We start from the raw sequence: 17,852 nt of genomic DNA, 5'->3' as shown, positions 1-17,852 counted from the left end.
ATTCTACTCAAAATCAAACCTAAAATCATGGATTCGGATCAAACAACTCCTTAATGATTTCAACAAATCAATAATTTAATAAAACTTCAACAAACCCATCAAGAACTCAATTTCTAAGCTTTCAAGAACTTAAATTTGCTGAAATAAATCATGATTGGCACGTGGGTTAACTAACCCAATGCTATGTGATCTCACATACCTTGTATGGATCACCCCCGACAAAATCCACAAGCTAATCTGAACGGACTTGAACGTTCTTCTCCTTTCTCCTCTTTTCTCCTTTCTCCAAGCCCTAGCGTGAAAATCACTTTTCTAAAACTGACTAAAATCTGACTTTATCCTAATGAAACTCCTAAAAACGAATTAATTAAGTTGGGTAAGGAAAACACCAAACTACCCTTCAAAAATCTGGATTTGGACTTTCCTAATTCCAACATCCCAATTTCCAAAGGGAATAACTCACTCATACGAACTCGAAATCGTGCAAACTCACGGTGTTGGAAAGATCATTCCAAGATATTTTCTACCATATCTAGAAGTACCTCTAACTCATCCTGAGTTAGAAGTTATGGCCATTTGAAATTGGCCAAAACTCAACTTTTCCAAACTTACACAAATTTCCAGATTTTCATTATTTCCAAAAATGACTATTTCTAGTTCTTAGTTTCTTCCTAGCTATTTCAAATTGCGAGATGTTACAAGTTGAGTAAAGATTAATGAGTAAAGTTTGAAGTTCATTTCTTCAAAAGTATATGGGGACTATGTATTCCCAAAGGGTTTTAAATGATTTCATATTTAAACAAAAATGGAAACTTCGATTTCCAAAGAGCCTTCGGGGTAGTTTTCAGAAAAGTGTAATCGTTTTCTAAATGAAGTAGGAGAGGAAACTTTGATTTCCAAGATAGACTTTGAGCTATGTTTTTGAGCTTTCAAATCACAGAAACAAGTGTGTTTTAAACATAAGAACTAATATTATGTTTTTGGGAGTAGTATTGAGCACCGATATGGGGGAGAGTTCAGGAAACTCATAGCCCCCATGAACCATGTAGCCATCATGGGTAGAAAAGGGTCATACTTTCTAGATGATTCGTTTAGTGCTTTTCAGCATAGAATAGTGGATCCACTTAGTAGTGTAGGTTCTATACCCTCGGTAAGGTATATGACGACCCTAACAGCGCGAGGCAAAATGTTGTATCATCACAATAGCTCTTACGTGATGGTTGTCGGTTAGATAAACTCCCATAGAAGTAATTGTATTCTTAAATACACAATTTATTTGTATTTTACATACATTTCAGAGTTATATGTATCTTTGCATAACCACAGAGTTGACATCATGTTTTAAACAACTTTTCTTTATATTGTACTTGTTTTAAACTACTTTATATTGAAATGAGTTCAGTTATGTTGAGTTGCCAGGTAAGTTTCTCAGATTCCTTTTAAGCCTATATTGTATTTAGTATTCCAACTCGCATACTCATACATTCAATGTACTGATGCTAGTTGGCCTGCATCTTATTATGATGCTGACATAGGTAACTACGATCGACATCCAGCGCATCATTGATCCAGTGAGCACTCCAGAGTCAGTTGGTGAGCCTCTTTGCATTCCAGAAGACTCCTTTTTATTCCTTTCTGTTATTTTATTAGTTTATTAGTATGTCGTGGGGTTTGTCCCGATTTCTATCTCAGTTGTTTTAGAGGCTTCATAGACAACCAAATGTTAGTTCTTTAGTCTTTTCAATGTTATTATCTTATGTTAAGACTTGAGTTTGCCTTAATGGCCAGTTGAATGTCTCTTTATAACATTCTTGTTTATTAGATAGACTTGTCTTTGTTGCATTAAGTTTTCCGCTGAGTAAGTAAAACAAGCCAAGGGTTCGCTTGGGGCTAGGAATGGTTCCCGAGTACCAGTCCCACCCAAGGTGTAGGCTTAGGGAGTGACAAATTTGGTATTAGAGCACAGAGTTCAAGAGTCCTAGGGAGTCTATGAAGTCGTGTCTGTAGAGTCCTAGTTATCAGTGTGAAACGTGCCATATCTATAATTAGGAGGCTGCAAGATTTAGGAATTCCTTCACTTCTTTCATACTCACTTCATGCGGTAAAATGTATATGTATAAAAGTCTCTTTCTAACCGATTTTGAGCTGGCCTATGGTCGAGCGTGCATTCATGAGGCATTTCTTTCCTCGTGACCTAAGAGAAGCAAAGATATAGTTGCTGACATTAGGAGTATGATGAGTTTATTCATAGTTGGGTTGACTCGTTTGTGAAGTAAGGAAAGTAATGTAGCCATGCTAATAGGTTACATGGGCATAGCAAGGCTGATGATCCATGTGCAACAAGTTGAGAAGGACCAGCTGAAGGATAGAGAAAAGTTTGAGAATAAGAGGGCTAAGACAACAGGGAATGAACGGGGTAGAAAATGAGTAATGCGAACTGGTCTTCTTTCCAAAATAAGAAGAAAGGACCTGCTCTATCATTTGTTAGTGCACCTACACCAAGGAACAAATGTGAGTACAATAATCCGAATTCTCAGAACTTCAGAGCTAGACCTGCGCATTTGCAAGGAAGTAAGGCATAAAGGGGTACTAGGACTCCTGCATGTGCTAAGCGTGGTAGGAGCCACTCAGGGGTGTGTCGTGATTGCTCCACTAGTTGCTTCAAGTGTGACCAGAACGGTCATTTTATGAGAGAGTGTCCTAAGAGCAGACAAAGTAATGGTAATGTGGGCAATAAAGCCCAGTCTTATTCAGTTGCTCCACCAGATAAAGTTGCGTCTAGATTAGCTACTTCAAGGGCAGATGGAGAAGGAAACCTTTTTTATGTTATCGCTAGTCGCTGAGAGCAAGAGGATTCGCCAGATGTTGTCACTGTATGATCCAAGTCTTCAATTTTGATGTTCTTCCTCAACAACTTCTTGAGCCTTCAGTGTTTCTACACCTGATGGTGAGTCTATTCTAGCAGAAATAGTCTATCGTGATTGTTCTGTTTTCGTCAATCACAAGAGTAACATGGCTGATTTAGTTGAGTTAAACATGGTATATTTTGATGCCATTCTAGGTATGGACTGACTTAATGCCTGTTATGCATCAATAGATTGTAGAACTCGAGTAGTCAAATTTCAGTTTCTAGCGAACCAGTGATAGAGTTGAAAGAGCTTAAAGAGCAGTTGGAAGATCTTTTAGAGAAAGGTTTCATTCGACCAAGTATCTCACCTTAGGGTGCTCTGATCCCATTTGTGAGAAAGAAAGATGGTTCCCTTAGGATGTGTATAGATTACCGTTAATTGAATAAGGTTATCATCAAGAACAAGTATCCTCTTCCGAGAATTGATGATCTTTTCGATCAGCTTTAGGGTGCTTCTTGCTTTTCTAAGATAAACGTCAGATCTGGGTACCATCAGTTGAAAGTAAGGGAATGTGATATTCCCAAGATAATATTCATGACACGTTATGGTTATTATGAGTTTTTGGTCATGTTCTTTGGTTTGACCAATGCACTTGTAACATTCATGGACCTTATGAATAAAGTATTCAAACCTTATTTAGATATGTTTGTTATTTTCTTCATTGATGACATACTAATTTATTCAAGGAATGAAGAAAATCATGCTAGTCATCTCAGATTAGTTCTCCAGACTTTAAAAGATAAAGAATTGTATGCCAAATTCTCTAAGTGTGAGTTTTGGCTTGAGTCTGTGGCATTCTTAGGCCACATTGTGTCTGGAGAGGGAATTAAAGTTGATATCCAGAAGATTGAGGCAGTGTAGAATTGGCCTAGACCCACATCTCCAACTGCTTTAGGAGTTTCTTGAGATTAGTTGGCTATTATAGAAGGTTCGTAGATGGGTTCTCATCTCTTTGATCCCTTTTGACCAAGTTGACTCAGAAAATAGTGAAGTTTCAATGGTCTGAAGCTTGTGATAAAAGCTTTCAGGAATTGAAAAAAAGGTTGACTACTACCCCAGTTTTGACCTTACTAGAAGGTACGCAAGGCTTTGTTATCTATTGTGATGTGTCTAGAGTTGGTTTGGGTTGCGTGTTAATGCAGAATGGCAAAGTCATAGCTTATGCCTCCAGACAATTGAAAGTTCATGAGAAGAATTACCCAACCCATGACTTAGAGTTGGCTACAGTAGTATTTGCTTTAAAGATATGACGTCATTATTTGTATGGTGTTCATGTTGATATATTCACTGATAAGAAAAGTCTTCAGTATGTGTTCACTCAGAAAGAGCTTAATCTCAAACAAAGGAGGTGGTTGGAATCACTCAAGGATTACAACATGAGTATTCTTTATCACCCAGGTAAGGCTAAAATGGTTGCTGATGCTTTAAGCATGTTGTTTATGGGTAGTACCGCCCATGTGGAGGAAGAAAAGTGAGAGTTAGCGAAAGATGTGCATAGACTTGCACGCTTAGGGGTCCGATTGATGGATTCCACAGAAGGAGGAATAGTGGTGATGAATGGGGCTGAATCTTCATTAGTGTCAGAAGTGAAAGAAAAGCAAGACCCGGATCCCAGTTTGCTTGAATTGAAGGCAAATGCTCATTAGCAAAAAGTATTAGCTTTTGAACAAGAGGGAGATGGAGTATTGAGATATCAAGGTAGGTTGTGTGTACCAATAGTGGATGGACTCCAAGAGAGGATCATGGAGGAAGGTCATAGATCCAGATATTCCATTCATTCGGGTTCCACAAAGATGTATCGTGACTTGAGAGAGGTATATTGGTGGAATGGTATGAAGAATGACATTGAAGAATTTGTTGCTAAGTGTCCAAATTGCCAACAAGTTAAGGTAGAGCACCAAAGGTCGGTGGTTTGGCTCAGAATACAGAACTTCCAGAATGGAACTGGGAGATGATTAATATGGATTTCATCACGGGTTTACCAAGGTCTCGCAGGCAGCATGATTCTATTTGGGCAATTGTCGACAGAATGTCAAAATCAGCCCACTTTTTACCGGTAAAGACTACTCATTCGGTAGAAGATTATGCTAAGTTGTATCTTCAAGAGGTGGTAAGGCTTCATGGGGTTCCGATCTCCATTATTTCAGACAAAGGTACACAATTTACTGCACAATTTTAGAAGTCATTCCAAAAAGGCTTGGGTTCAAAGGTGAACTTAAGTACTGCATTTCGTCCTCAGACATATGGGTAAGCAGAGCACACTATTCAGACCTTAGAAGATATGTTTAGGGCTTGTGTGATTGATTTCAGAGGGAATTGGGATGATCACCTACATCTTATTGAGTTTGCTTACAACAATAGTTACCACTCAAGCATCCAAATGGCTTCTTATGAAGCTCTTTATGGGAGAAGATTCAGATCTCCTATTGGATCGTTTGAAGTTAGTGAAGCAGGGTTGATAGGACCAGATTTGGTTCATCAAGCTATGAAGAAGGTTAAAGTGTTTCAAGAGAGGTTGAAAACGGCGCAGAGTCGTCATAAATGCTACACTGATGTTAAGAGAAGGGAGTTAGAGTTTGAAGTAGATGATTGGGTATATCTTAAAGTTTCATCCATGAAAGGTGTTATGAGGTTTGGTAAGAAGGGGAAACTTATTATTGAATAACCAAGAGGATTGACAATTTAGCTTATGAGTTGGAGCTACCGCAAGAGTTAGCCGCGGCTCATCCGGTGTTTCACATCTCTATGTTGAAGAAGTGCATGGCGATCCTTCATTGATCATACCAATTGAAAATATTGGGATCAGGGATATTTTATCTTATGAAGAGATTCAGGTTCAAATTCCAGATCGCCAAGTTCGCAAGTTGAGAACAAAAGAGGTAGCATCAATCAAAGTCCTTTGGAGGAACAAATTTGTTGAAGAAGCTACTTAGAAAGCTGAAGAGGATATAAAGAAGAGATATCCACATCTCTTCAAATCCGGAGAAGTTCCGAATTAAGGTACTAATCCTTTCTTAGTATTTATTTATACATGTTGTTTTGCATTTGCTTGTGGGTGCTTGAACTGAATGTTGCATGTTACACTCTTAGCCTAGTAAGAGTAATCTGATTCGAGGACGAATGTTCCCAAGGGAAAGATATTGCAACATCTCACAAATTGAAATAACTAGGAAGAAGCTAATAATTGAAAATAGTCATTTTTAAGAATGAAAATCTGGAACTTTTGTTAAGTTAGAATAAGTTAAGTTTTGGCCAACTTCAAACGGCCATAACTTCTGGATCAGGATGAGTTAGAGGTACTTCCAGATATGGTAGGAAATCACTTGGAATAATATTTCCAACGCCGCTGAGTTTGCGCAATTCCGAGTTCGTATGAGTGAGTTATGCCCTTTGGAAGTTGGGCTGTTGGAATAAGAAAAGTCCAATCCGGATTTTGAAAGGGTAGTTTGGTCTTTTCCTTGCCCTATTATTTTATTTCATTTTTGGTAATTAAGTTAGGGTCTAATCAGAATTAGATCAGTTTATGCTTTTACCAAAATACTCTAGGGCTTGGAGAAAAGAGAAAAGAAGAGGAGAAAGGAGAAGAGAAGCAAGATTCGTCAAGATCGTCGAGTTTAGCTTGTGGATTTCGTCGGGGGTGATCCCTACAAGGTATGTGAGATCACATAGCGTTGGGTTAGTTCACCCACGTGTCAACCATGATTCAATTCAGCGAATTTAAGTCTTTGAAAGTTTAGAAATTGAGTTCTTGGTGAACATTGTTGAAGGTTTCATTTGAATTCTTATGGGTTGTGTTTTTGAAGTTTCTTGCACTTTGATTCATATTTTCCGGGTGGAATTTCGGTTTGAATCTACCATATATTGAGAGTATAAATGATTCTAAATGTTTAGGGAAAGAACTAAGTGAAATTAGAGGATTTAGCGTTGAAAAACGAAGAAGAAAATTCAAGATTTTCTGGGGAAGGGACTGGGGAGCCGCGCCTCTCAGTGCGCCGCAAAACAGTCTCTGAATGTGGGGCTCTAGGGCGACACGCCAGCCAGAGTGCCCCAGCTTGTTCTCAAAATTTTGAGGGCTGGCCCCCCGCGCCTCTCAGAGCGCCAGGGACGCCAATTCTCCCCATTCATTAACCACCTTTTCGTACTTGTTCCTTAGCAATGTACCTATATTTTCTAGTTGATTCCAACACTCTAAGGTACATCTAAACATCATAAAATCATCCATAAACATGAGATCATGAACCTTGAATCCATAATCCAATTCAATGAAAGTTAAGATCAAAGTCAAGAGAAGTAAGAGTCAAGTCAAGAGAAGTTCTTTGAGTTTTCCAAATGTTTTAACTTTGTTTTAAGACATAAAGTTCAAGTTGAGTATAGATTAAAGATTAAAGTTTGAAGTTCATTTCTTCAAAAGTATATGGGGACTATGTATTCCCAAAGGGTTTAAAATGTTTTCACATTTTAACAAGAATGGAAACCTCGATTTCCAAAGAGCCTTCAGGCTAGTTTTCAGAAAATAGTAATCGCTTTCTAAATAAAGCAAGAGAGAAAACTTTGATTTCTAACATAGCCTTTGAGCCATGTTTTTTAGCACTGATCTCAAATCAGAGAAAGAAGTATGTTTTAAACATAAGAGATAATATTATATTTTTTGGAGTAGTATTGAACACCAAAATGGGGGAGAGTACAGACAACTCACAGCCCCCATAAACCATGTAGCCATCATGGGTAGAAAATGATCCTACTTTTTAGATGATTCCTTTAGTACTTTTTTAGCATAGACTAGTGAATCCACTTAGTAGTTTAGGTTCTATACCCTCAACAAGATATAGGACGGCCCTAGTAGCGTGAGGTAAAATGATGTATTATCACAATAGCTCTTACGTGATGGTTGTCAGTTAGAGAAACTCCCACATAAGTAATTGTATTCTTAAATACACAGTTTATTTGTATTTTACATGCATCTCAGAGTTACATGTATCTTTGCATACACACAGAGTTGACATCATGTTTTAAACAACTTTTCTTTATATTGCACTTGTTTTAAACTGCTTTATATTGAAATGAGTTCAGTTATGTTGAGTGGAGTTGAGCCAGGGAAGTTCTTCAGATTCCTTTTAAGCCTATGTTGTGTTTAGCATTCCAACTTGCATACTCGTACATTCAATGAACTAATGCCAGTTGGCCTATATCTTATTATGATGCTGACATAGGTAACTAGGATCGGCATCCAGGGCATCGTTGATCCAGTGAGCACTCCAGAGTTAGTTAGTGAGCTTCCTTGCATTCCAGAGGACTCCTTTTTATTTCTTTCAGTTATTTTATTAGTTCATTAGTATGTCGAGGGATTTGTCCCGACATCTATCTCAGTTGTTTTAGAGGCTTCATAGACAATCAGATGTTAGTTCTTTAGTCTTTTCATTGTCATTATCTTATGTTAAGACTTGAGTTTGCCTTAATGGCCAGTTGAATGTTCCTGTATAACATTCCAGTTTATTACATAAACTTGTTTTTGTTGCATTAAGTCTTCCACTGAGTAAGTAAGCCAGGCCAAGGGTTTGCTTGGGGCCAGGAATGATTCTCGAGTGCCAGTCCCGCCCAGGGTGTAGGCTCGGGGCGTGACATAAGAGACCTGACTTTATAATGCTGAAATCTCTACATTCATAGCAGCACACCAATTTGGATCTTTTAAAGCTTGACGAAGAGTGTGAGGTTTTACTTGCTTCGGTATTGAAGAAAGTTGTTTTGGCATGGTGGAGGTTTTGGTTGTTGGAGATAATTGGGATGGTTTGGTTAATGGTGAGACATAGGATACATTGAGATTGGCAGAATCATGAACATTAGCACTTAGACACAACTTCTGAACGGGTTTATGAATGTTATTCTTTGACCGAGTAGTCATGGCATAAGAAGGTTGAATGGTCAAATTTTGATCTAACTTATTTGTGTTATCAGGTAAGGAGTGGTTAGAAGAGGCAGAACTAACAGAGGATGATAAAGGAGAAAGAGACATACCTAAGTGGTGGCTAGATGAATTCCTAGTTTCATTTGATGAAGAAGCATTGTCAGGTGCACTGCTGGAAGATATGGGGCCAAAGGGGCGGTGTAGTAGAGGCTGTAGAAGAGGTGATAAATGAGGGTTGGTCACGTGTGAGAGGAATGCAAATGTGGTTGGGAATCCAAGAGTCAATAGTGTCATTTTGGGGTCTACTTTTTGTTAGTTCAACAGACATAAGGAAAAGAGTGTTCCACAAAATCAGCATGACGAGATAAATAAAGGCAAGAATTTACAAGATCATAACACTTATAAGTACCCTGATTTTGTGAATAGCCTAGGAAAATATAAGGAGTAGAGCAAGGCTATAATTTATTTGGATTATAAGGACACACCCATGGATAGCATAAACAACCAAAGACACAAAGTTTGTAGTAGTTTTCTTTTTAAAAAGGTGAATCTCCATCTAAAGTTCACATGGGCAGCCTGTTAATTAAGTAGGCAGCAGTAATGAAGGCATAAGACCAAAACTTAGAGAAAGATTGGCACTGTATAATAATGTTATACTTGTCCCCACAACATGTCGATGACGACAGTCGGCAGTGGCATTGTGTTTAGGTGTATAGGGAGGAGTAAGAAAGTGGGATATCCCATTCTCTTCAAAGAATGAACGGAGCTGAAGAAATCCCCCGCCATTGTCGGAGTAAAAACATATAATGAGCTTTTAAAATAATATCTCCACAGTTCGTTTGAATTTTGAAAATACAATTGGAAAATTAGATTTTCTCTTTAGAGGAAATAGTCAGATATATTTCGTATAATCATCCACAAATATTAAATTATATTGAAAATCATCAAATAGAAACTTTTAGTTAAGCACCCCAAACATACTAATAGATATATTCAGAAGGAGCTGAACTTAATATCGAGGAGTTATAAAAGGGAGTCCTATACATTTTATTGCATTTACAAGAATCGCAAAAAAAAATCTCAATGAAGAAATATTCAAAGCTTCAAAATATGAATGTTTTAACCCTAAGATATCTAACTCTCGATTCGAGATTTAACTTTGACCCGGACTCAATCCTATGTCAATATCAAGGTCAGATCCTAGTTTAGATCTGTTCCTTTAATCTCAAGTCAGGATTAATGTATGAATTAGGTCTCGAGTCAATGTTGAGTCTTGGGTCATAGTTGGTATCAGTGGTTGGGTTATGGGTTATGGAAGAATCGGGTTGAGGATCAAGTTCTAGGGTTAGAGTCGAGGTCAGGGTCAGGGTCAGGGTCAGGGTCAAGTGTTATTCTTCTTCTTTATTTTCTTTGTTTGTGATTGTGTGCTAGTTAACCCACGGTGTTATCACAACAAAAGTTCATAAATTTTCACCCATCAACTTTGCTTTAAAAATCAAACTCCCTCTCAACTTTGAACAATAATCAAACTCCCCCTTTATTCTATGCATTATCCATTTCAATCTTGTTATATCACATATATGTAATACTATATTATGTATAATTATTTTTTTTAACCTATGTATTTATAACTTTTTCTTTAAGTTCATTAACATTATAAGTATACACTATAAGAAACTTAGCTTTTAATGACCACTTGTTAAACAAGGAAGATAAACCCCATCGTTATAAGTACATTTAACGACCAAAAATATTTCTAGTCATTAAAAATAATTTTTAGTTATTAACAAGGGATATATCCGGTTTTTAAAAGATATATTACCCTGTCTTTAAAACCAAATTAATTCATTAATAAAATTTAAAAGAGCGGTAACTTTTCCCTCTTTATATTCATCACCTATGTTACCCACTCACCCATGCAAATGAAGAAAAAAAATCCTTGTTTATTGTTAGGGTTTCATTCTCCATACCCTCTGAAGGTAAATTCTACCAAATCACTATACTTGCAGTTATTATTAGTAATTATTGAATTGGGTATTTTTTTAATTGTTCTATTAAATTTCCTAGTGATGCTATTCTTGATTTCTTCATAGAAGTACATGTTTTCAAATATGTCGAGTCTTATTTAATTTTATTTGGTTAACATATCTTCAAGAGAAACAAGAATGGATTTGATTGCCCTCAAAAATAGCGAATGATTCTTCAAAAACTCCAAAGACATCGTCGAGGTTGGCAACAAATCCATCAGTGGGCATATAGGAAGCACAGTGTGGGAAATTCTAGATATGGAGGAGGACTTCAACACATGAAGAGTTTGAGGAAATCAAAAGTAGGTTTGTTGAAGAACCCTTTAACTGCGACAACAAACCCAATGGTTCTTGTGATGAACCTGCTGATATTGAGTACGATTCTTCTCAAACTTGGGTAATTAACGAGCACAATCTCCCTAAAACCCCATCTGGATTTAAGAGAGAATTGTACTTGAGGGAAGATTACACTGAAATGGATGCTTATTATTTCACTCCTTCATGGAAGAAACTCCATTCCTTTACAGAAGTGGGTACTTTTCTTCAATAAAATCCTGAATTCAGTGAAATTAAATTATCAAATTTCTTCTTCAGTAGCCCACAATTATGGATGATACTATACCCTCTACAACTCTTCTTTCCAACTCTAACATGAAGGTGAATCTAGCAATTGAGATATCTTTTTCCACCTTCATGTTAGAGTTGGCAAGAAGAGCGGTAGAGGGTGTAGTATCATCCATAATTGTGGGGCTAGTAAAGCTGAAATTTGAGACTTTAATTTTACAAAACTCAGAATCTTGTTAAAAAAAAAGTACCCACTTTTGTAAAGGATCAAAATTTCTTCCCTGAATGAGTGAAATAATAAGCATATATCCATTTTAGAGTAATATTTCCTCATGTACAATTTTCTCTTAAACCTAGATAGGATTTTAGGCTGATTGGACTAGTCAATTACATAGTTTTAAGAAGAAACATACTCAATATCAGTATGTTCATCACAAGAACTATTGGACTTGTTGAGTGATGTCGCAGTTAAAGTGTTCCTCAACAAACCTACTTCTGATTTCTTCAAACTCTTCTTGTAATGATATCGTCCTCCATTTCAAGCATTTCTCACATTGTGCTGCCCATATGCTCACTGATGGATTTGTTGCCAACCTCGACGATATCTTTTAAATTTTCGGAAAATCGTTTGTCATTTCTGAGTGTAATCAAATTCATTCCTCTTTCTTTTCAAGATTGTTTAACCAAATAAAATTCAATAAGTCTATATATTTGGAAACATGTACCTCTATGAAGAAATCAAGAATAACATCACTAGGAGAATTATTAGAACAGTTAAAAAAATACCCAATTCAATAATTACTAATAATAACGGCAAGTATAGTGATTTGGCAAAATTTACCTTTAGAGAATATGGAGAATAAAACCCTAACAATGCGCAAGGATTTTTTTTGCTTTTGCATGGGTGAGTCATGAGTGGGTGACAGAGGTGATGAATATAAAGAGGGAAAAATTACCAATTTTTTATTTATTAATGAATTAATTTGGTTTTAAAGACGGCGTACTATATNCCTTTAGAGAATATGGAGAATAAAACCCTAACAATGCGCAAGGATTTTTTTTGCTTTTGCATGGGTGAGTCATGAGTGGGTGACAGAGGTGATGAATATAAAGAGGGAAAAATTACCAATTTTTTTATTTATTAATGAATTAATTTGGTTTTTTTTTTTTTGATTTGCACCGGGTGTCCGAGTCTCTTTGAGCCCCGACTAATCCCGGGGGTGCACAGGCCCTCGGCAAGGAGTTTCCCGCAAGTGCACCACGGTTAATTCAGGTTTTACCCAGTCCGATGGCCCTCAGAAATTGTTTGCACCTAGTGGATTTCGAACTTGAGACCTTGAAAGGGATGAATTAATTTGGTTTTAAAGACGGCGTACTATATCTTTTAAGAACCAGATACATCCCCTTGTTAATACTTAACTAAAAATTAATTTTGATGACGGGAAATTTTTTTGGTTATTATAAATGTATAACGATGGGATTTATCTTCCTTCGTTAACAAATGGTCTTTAAAAGACAAGTTTCGTGTAGTGATACTTATAATGTCAAAAACAAATAAGTTATACATAATATAAAGAGATGTTACCTATCTGTGATATAACAATGATAAAATGGACACAATGAATAGATTAAAGGGTGGGGGGGGGGGGAGGTTGATTATTCTTCAAAGTTGAGAAGGGAGTTCGATTTTTTAAAGCAAAGTTGGGGTGAAAATGAGTTTCACCCATTATTTTAATAATTAACTTTTGTTATAAAAATATTGTAGGTTAACTAGCACACAATCACAAACAAAGAAAATAAAGAAAGAAGAATAACACCTAACCCTGATCTTGACCCCAACCCCTCACCCTGACCTCGACACCGCCCAAAAATTTGATCGTCAACCCAATTATGCCATAACCCAAAACCTGACCACCGACACCAACCATGACCCAAGATCAGATTGTAACACCCCAGAAATTTTTTCGAACTAAGACTCGAACCGTTTATCGTAGTGAGTGAGATTTTGCCAAGGAATTAAAATTTCTTAAGTGTTAAGGTCACTAGATGTATCACCTTGAGTTCGAAAAAGAACTAAATTGGAAATAGCAAAATCTGAAATTTTGCAAGTTAAGCTAAGTATGAGCTTTGGGTCGACTTCAAATGACCATAACTCCTATCACAGGATGAGTTAGGTGTGCAACAAAATACCGTAGGAAAGACCTTTGAATTATCTTTCCAATGCCGCCGAGTTTGCTAAGTTTCGATTTTGGATAAGTGAGATATGACCTTTTGAAGTTAGGCTGTCCAGTTAAGGAAACTAAACCGGAAATAGTAAGGGGTATTTTGGCCTTTTCCTTACCCAATCAGATTTAATTCGTTTTTAGTAATATTTTAGGGGTCTAATCTGATAAGGTTCAGTTTTATAATCCTAGTTTATGCCTAGGGTTTTAGTTGAGAGAAAAGAAGAAACAGAAGAAGAGAAAAGAGGAGAAAAGACGAGAGGATCAAGCGTTCGTCGAGATTTTTGCGTCTTGTTGCGGATTTTCGCCATGGGTTTAATCCCTAAGAGGCATGTAAGCTTCCATAGTATTGGGTTTGTTCACCCACACGCCAAACATGTTATTTTCAGCGAAATTTAATTCTTGACGTTGAAAGATTTGAGTTCTTGATAGGTGTTCTTGAAGTTCATTCTAAATCTTGTTGTGTTGGATTTTGGATAATTTCTTGAGATTAAAGTGAGTGTTTTAAGGGATGTATTGAGTATATTAGAGTGTACTTATGTTAAGTAATCAATTCTAAGTGATTGGGGAAGAAACCATTCAATTCTAAGCGAAATAGGGTGAGAAAACGAGAAAAGAAACTTGCTGAATTTTCTGGGTTGGGGCCTAGCGCGATGCGCCTGCCAGAGCGCCCCAAACCCACCTCTGAAGTTTAGGGGCTGGCACCCCGCGCCACCCATAGCGCCAAGGTCGCCTGCCCCATCCAGTTTGTCGTCGGTTGCCCCGTTTGAGTTCGTTTAAAGTGCACCTTCACTCCTTTTTTATTCTAACTACTCTAAGCTACTTCTAAACACCTAGAAATCATTCATAACATGATCATAACCTTGAATTCATAATTCAAATTCAAGGTAGAGTTAAGATTTAAGTTTTGAGAATTCATTCGAACATTCTAAGAAAGCCCCTTTGAGCCCTTTTGAGGAGTCTTCTACAACTTCTAGTAACTTGTTTCAAGACTTGAGCAAGTGAGTATGAGAATGATGAGAATGTATTCACGAGTCTACTTTGTCGTCACGAGATCCTTAATATCATGAAACATAACTCTTGAATTCATAATTCACATTCAAGAGAGAGTTAAGAGTAGAGTTCAAGAAAGCCTTTGAGTTCAATTGTGAATCCTTTGAGATTGACTATCAAGTTGAACTAACTTTTGAGGAAGTAATTCAAAGAATAAGAAGAGTCGTATACATGAGTTCCATATAGTTATGTAGACCATTGAGTCGAGTTGTTTCATGCCCATAATTTCGCATGAACTTCGTAAGTTGAGCATCTTTCAGAGAAGAGGTATCTTCAAGTTTTAAGCCTTTAAGAGTTGAGTTCTTAATCCCTTTTTAGAAGTATCTTTGAGTCCTTGAGTTGAATATTTCATGCCCATAGTTCCGCATGAACCCTATAAGTCGAGCAGTCAGGAGATGAGAAGTATCCTTGAGTCCTTGAGTTGAGTAGTTCATGCTCATAAATTCAGCATGAACCCTCTGAGTTGAGCATTCTTGAAGTAAGTAGTATTGTTAAAGTTCTTGAGTTCCAAGTATTGAGTTCTATCTTTGGTTATTGAAAACCTTGTATTGAGTCGTTCACGTCCATAATTCGGCATGAACCAATTCTAAGAAGTCTTTTACAAATGTTTTAACTTTGTTTTAAGACTTAAGTTTTGAGTTAAGCAAAGAGTAAGGAGTAAAGAGTAAAGAGTAAAGAGTTGTGTTTATTTCTTTAAACGAGTATACTGAGACTATGTATTCCCAAAGAGTAAATGCTTTCACATTTAAACAAGAAAGGAAACTGAGATTTCCAAAGAGTTTTCGGGCTAATTTTCAGAAAAGAGTAATCGCTTTCTAAATGAAGCAAGAGAGGAAACTGAGATTTCCAAGATAGCCTTTGAGCTAAGTTTTTGAGCAATTATCTCAAATCAGCAGAAAGAAGTATGTTTTTAAAACATAAGAGCTAGTATATTTTTGGGAGTAGTATTGAGCACCGATATGGGGGAGAGTTCAGACAACTCACAGCTCACATAAACCATGTAGCCACTATGGGTAGAAAAGGGTCATACTTTTTAGATGAATGCTTTTCACAATAAACTAGAGGATCCACTTAGTAGTTCAGGTCTTATACCTTTGGCCGGATATAGGATGCGCTGGCAGCGTGAGGAAGATCGATGTATCATCACAATAGCTCTTATGTGATGGTTGTCGGTTAGAGAAACTCCCACAGAAGTTATTGTATATTATATACATCAATTTATTTTGTATTTTTACATACATCTCAAAGTTCATATTGTATCGTTGCATACATACAGAGTTATCATTGTATTTATAAATACACAGAGTTGAAAAACCATGTTTTAAATAGTTTGTTTCTTTATATTGCACGTCTTTAAACTGCTTTATATTGAAATGATTCCAGTTATGTTGAGTATTTCGAGTTAAGTACCTTAAGTTGAGTATCTTGAGTTGTTGTGTGCTTCATTGAGTCGAATATCATATCTTTGAAGTTGAGTATCTAATCCTTGAGTTGAGTATCTTATTCTTAAGTTCAGTTGAGTTGAGTTGAGTGAGTTTGAAAAGAGGTAAGTATGTTTCCTTTTTATCAAGTTTCAAACTTATGTTTATGTTTTAGAATTCCCCTTACATGCTCGTACATTCCACGTACTGAGCCATTTGTCATGCATCTTCTCATGATGCAAACACAAGTATTCAGGATCATCAACAGGAGCTTCGTTGATACATTCGGGAGTTCGAGTTAGCTATGGTGAGCCTCCTTGTTTTCGGAGGATTTCATTTACTTTTCAGTTTAGTCAGGATGTCGAGGGTCTTGTCCCGACTTCCATCTTTATCAGTTAGAGGCTTCATAGATAGTCAGTATAGTTGAGAAGTCTGTATTATTCATTTATTTTATTAAATGTTTTAAAGACTTAAGTTGCCTATTTTATGGCGAGTTGAATATATTATTTTTATTCTAAGTTGTTCATTTGAGTTAAAGTTTTGTAAAGTTGAGTTTATTGAATTTTATTCAGTTTTAAGTTTTTGCATGCTTGAGTTAGTCTTTCGCTTGTAGTAAGCCAGGATGAGGGTTCGCTTGGGGGCCAACAATGGTCTTCGAGTGCCGGCCATGTCCAGGGTGTAGACTCGGGTCGTGACACCGATGTTGACTCGAGACCTAATTCAGACCCTAATCCCGAGCTGAGATTAAAGATAAAGATCCAAACCAGGATCTAACCTTGACACTGACATATGATTGAGTCAGGTCAAGTTTGGATCTCGCTTCAGGAATCATATAGTAAGATCACATCAAGGGTCAAGAATTGAGAATCAAGAGTCGAGTCTGAGTCTCAAGTCTCAAACCATGTTTAAGATCGGGGATTCAGGATCCCTAGGCGAGATTCGCGTTTAGGGTTGGAAGTTAGGTCCCTGGTCAGGATCACGTTCCAAAGTCATGTCTCATATTGCGGAAGGTTGCATTTATAATAGCATTCCACAGTTGACCAGAAATAGTGGGGATTTTTAAAAAAAAAATCAATAAATTTGTGTAGATGAATTATATGTCATGTATTAAGGAAAGAATAAAATTATGATAATAAAAAATGAAAAAACTAAGAGACTAATATTCTAAGAGAAATTTTAGTAGCTCAGTTGATTGATGCCTTGTTGGTAAGAGTTTGATTCCGCACTTTATAATCTCCTCCATAGTTTCCCTTTTCAAAAATAATTTTAAAAAAATGACATCAAAATAAATCATATAAACATGGAAACAAATCAATTGGCATTTAGATAAGAAATAGACATTGTTACCCCATTTTACTAGTATTTAAACAGTTATGTCCATATATTGTGATATCTTCATCTCCTTTTTTGGGACCAATTTATGACGAAAAGTCCTCTCATATCTTTGTTCTTTTATCCAAATCTTACGGTAAATGAATAAAGGAAGAAAAAGGTGAAAAAAGGGTTCGAAAGTGAAAAAATAAACTATACAGATTCACATAGGGGGCTGGGCATTCGGTTCGATTTCATTTTTTTTATTTTCGATTCTAGCAATAGTGATACTAAACACATAATGGAATTATTTCGGTTCGGTTTGATTCGGATTTTGTTAATTCGATATGTTTTTTGTTGATTCGGTTCGATTTTTGTTTGTACAACAAATTAATTTCACAATTCACACAAAAATCAGAAAAAAAATGGAAGAATTAAACAGA

The 17,852-nt window shown here is 36.6% G+C and overlaps 2 pseudogenes; one reads left to right on the top strand and one right to left on the bottom strand.

The window, feature by feature from the left end:
* Positions 1-2,423: 2,423 nt before the first annotated feature.
* LOC125851726 (methyl-CpG-binding domain-containing protein 4-like) lies at positions 2,424-11,519 on the top strand (annotated as a pseudogene).
* A 2-nt stretch (positions 11,520-11,521) lies between these two features.
* Positions 11,522-13,330, bottom strand: LOC125851725 (methyl-CpG-binding domain-containing protein 4-like; annotated as a pseudogene).
* Between the last annotated feature and the right edge of the window lie 4,522 nt (positions 13,331-17,852).

The sequence above is a fragment of the Solanum stenotomum genome, unplaced genomic scaffold, assembly GCF_019186545.1.
Source record: "Solanum stenotomum isolate F172 unplaced genomic scaffold, ASM1918654v1 scaffold29087, whole genome shotgun sequence".
Lineage (NCBI taxonomy): Eukaryota > Viridiplantae > Streptophyta > Magnoliopsida > Solanales > Solanaceae > Solanum > Solanum stenotomum.
This window is presented reverse-complemented; position numbering and strand designations above follow the sequence as displayed.